The sequence below is a fragment of the Chlorocebus sabaeus genome, chromosome X (assembly GCF_047675955.1).
Source record: "Chlorocebus sabaeus isolate Y175 chromosome X, mChlSab1.0.hap1, whole genome shotgun sequence".
NCBI classification, from domain to species: domain Eukaryota; kingdom Metazoa; phylum Chordata; class Mammalia; order Primates; family Cercopithecidae; genus Chlorocebus; species Chlorocebus sabaeus.
The window spans coordinates 92843143-92846692 of NC_132933.1; positions in this window are offsets into that span (position 1 = coordinate 92843143).

A 3550-nucleotide genomic window follows, 5' to 3' on the forward strand; every position below is an offset into this window, starting at 1 on the left:
GCTGTTCTTGTGGAGTTGGCAAAGTGATATTTGGAAGCCCATAGAGGACTATGGTGAAAAAGGAAATATCTTCCGTTCAAAACTGGAAAGAAGCTTTCTGAGAAACTGCTCTGTGTTCTGTTAATTCATCTCAAAGAGTTACATCTTTCCCTTCAAGAAGCCTTTCGCTAAGGCTGTTTTGTTGAATTGGCAAAGGGGTATTTGGAAGCCCATAGAGGGCTATGGTGGAAAAGGAATTATCTTCCGTTCAAAACTGGAAAGAAGCTTTCTGAGAAACTGCTCTGTGTTCTGTTAATTCATCTCACAGAATTACTTCTTTCCCTTCAAGAAGCCTTTCGCTAAGGCTCTTCTTGTGGAATTGGCAAAGGGATATTTGGAAGCCCATAGAGGCCTATGGTGAAAAAGGAAATATCTTCCGTTCAAAACTGGAAAGAAGCTTTCTGAGAAACTGCTCTGTGTTCTGTTAATTCATCTCACAGAGTTACATCTTTCCCTTCAAGAAACCTTTCGCTAAGGCTGTTCTTGTGGAATTGGCAAAGTGGTATTTGGAAGCCCAAGGAGGGTTACGGTGAAAAAGGAAATACCTTCCGTTCAAAACTGGAAAGAAGCTTTGTGAGAAACTGCTCTGTGTTCTGTTAATTCATCTCATAGAGTTACATCTTTCCCTTCAAGAAGCCTTTCGCTAAGGCTGTTCATGTGGAATTGGCAAAGGGATATTTGGAAGCCCATAGAGGGCTATTGTGAAAAAGGAAATATCTTCCGTTCGAAATTGGAAAGAACCTTTCTGAGAAACTGCTCTGTGTTCTGATAATTCATCTCACAGAGTTGCATCTTTCCATTCAAAAGCCATTCGCTAAGGCTGTCTTGTGGAATTGGCAAAGTGATATTTGGAACCCTTAGAGGGCTACGGTGAAATAGGAAATATCTTCCGTTCAAAACTGGAAAGAAACTTTCTGAGAAACTGCTCTGTGTTCTGTTAATTCATCTCACAGAGTTACATCTTTCCCTTCAAGAAGCCTTTCGCTAAGGCTGTTCATGTGGAATTGGCAAAGGGATATTTGGAATCCCATAGAGGGCTATGGTGAAAAAGGAAATATCTTCCGTTCAAAACTGGAAAGAAGCTCTGTGAGAAACTGCTCTGTGTTCTGTTAATTCATCTCACCGAGTTACATCTTTCCCTTCAAGAAGCCTTTCGCTAAGGCTGTTTTGTTGAATTGGCAAAGGGGTATTTGGAAGCCCATAGAGGGCTATGGTGAAAAATTAATTATCTTCCATTCAAAACTGGAAAGAAGCTTTCGGATAACCTGCTCTGTGTTCTGTTAATTCATCTCACAGAGTTACATCTTTCCCTTCAAGAAGCCTTTCTCTAAGGCTGTTCTGGTGGAATTGGTAAAGGGATATTTGGAAGCCCATAGAGGGCTATGGTGAAAAAGGAAATATGTTCCTTTCAAAACTGGAAAGAAGCTTTCTGAGAAACTGCTCTGTGTTCTGTTAATTCATCTCACAGAGTTACATCTTTCCCTTCAAGAAGCCTTTCGCTAAGGCTGTTCTTGTGGAATTGGCAAAGGGATATCTGGAAGCCCATAGAGGGCTATGTTGAAAAAGGAAGTATCTTCCGTTCAAAAGTGGAAAGAAGCTTTCTTAGAAACTGCTCTGTGTTCTGTTAATTCATCTCACAGAGTTACATCTTTCTCTTCAAGAAGCCTTTCGCTAAGGCTGTTCTTGTGGAATTGGCAAAGGGATATCTGGAAGCCCATGGAGGGCTATGGTGAAAAAGGAAATATCTTCCGTTCAAAACTGGAAAGAAGCTTTCTGAGAAACTGCTCTGTGTTCTGTTAATTCATCTCACAGAGTTACATCTTTCCCTTCAAGAAGCCTTTCGCTAAGGCTGTTCTTGTTGAACTGGCAAAGGGATATTTGGAAGCCCATAGCGGGCTATGGTGAAAAAGGAAATATCTTCCGTTCAAAACTTGAAAGAAGCTTTCTGAGAAACTGCTCTGTGTTCTGTTAATTCATCTCACAGAGTTACATCTTTCCCTTCAAGAAGCCTTTTGCTAAGGCTGTTCTTGTGGAATTGGCAAAGGGATATTTGGAAGCCCATAGAGGGCTATGGTGAAAAAGGAAATATCTTCCGTTCAAAACTGGAAAGAAGCTTTCTGAGAAACTGCTCTGTGTTCTGTTAATTCATCTCACAGAGTTACATCTTTCCCTTCAAGAAGCCTTTCGCTAAGGCTGTTCTTGTGGAATTGGTAAAGTGATATTTGGAAGCCCATAGAGGGCTATGGTGAAAAACGAAATATCTTCCGTTCAAAACTGGAAAGAAGCTTTCTGATAAACTGCTCTGTGTTCTGTTAATTCAACTCACAGAGTTACATCTTTCCCTTCAAGAATCCTTTCGCTAAGGCTGTTCTTGTGGAATTGGCAAAGTGATATTTGGAAGTCCATGAAGGGCTACTGTGAAAAACGAAATATCTTGCGTTCAATATTGGAAAGAAGCTTTCTGAGAAACTGCTCTGTGTTCTGTTAATTCATCTCACAGAATTACATCTTTCCCTTCAAGAAGCCTTTCGCTAAGGCTGTTCTTGTGGAATTGGCAAAGTGATATTTCGAAGCCCATTTAGGGCTATGGTGAAAAAGGAAGTATCTTCCGTTCAAAACTGGAAAGAAGCTTTCTGAGAAACTGCTCTGTGTTCTGTTAATTCATCTCACAGACTTACATCTTTCCCTTCAAGAAGCCCTTCGCTTAGGCTGTTCTTGTGGAATTGGCAAAGGGATATTTGGAAGCCCATAGAGGGCTATGGTGAAAAAGGAAGTATCTTCCGTTCAAAACTGGAAAGAAGCTATCTGAGAAACTGCTCTTTTTTCTGTTAATGCATCTCACAGAGTTACATCTTTCCCTTCAAGAAACCTTTCTCTCAGGCTGTTCTTGTGGAATTGGCAAAGTGGTATTTGGAAGCCCATGGAGGGCTACGGTGAAAAAGGAAATATCTTTCGTTCAAAACTGGAAAGAAGCTTTCTGAGAAACTGCTCTGTGTTCTGTTAATTCATCTCACAGAGTTACATCTTTCCCTTCAAGAAGCCTTTCGCTAAGGCTGTTCATGTGGAATTGGCAAAGGGATATTTGGAAGCCCATAGAGGGCTATTGTGAAAAAGGAAATATCTTCCATTCAAAACTGGAAAGAAGCTTTCTGAGAAACTGCTCTGTGTTCTGTTAATTCATCTCACCGAGTTACATCTTTCCCTTCAAGAAGCCTTTTGCTAAGGCTTTTCTTGTGCAATTGGCAAAGTGATATTTGGAAGCCCATAGAGGACTATGGTGAAAAAGGAAATATCTTCCGTTCAAAACTGGAAAGAAGCTTTCTGAGAAACTGCTCTGTGTTCTGTTAATTCATCTCAAAGAGTTACATCTTTCCCTTCAAGAAGCATTTCGCTAAGGCTGTTTTGTTGAATTGGCAAAGGGGTATTTGGAAGCCCATAGAGGGCTATGGTGGAAAAGGAATTATCTTCCGTTCAAAACTGGAAAGAAGCTTTCTGAGAAACTGCTCTGTGT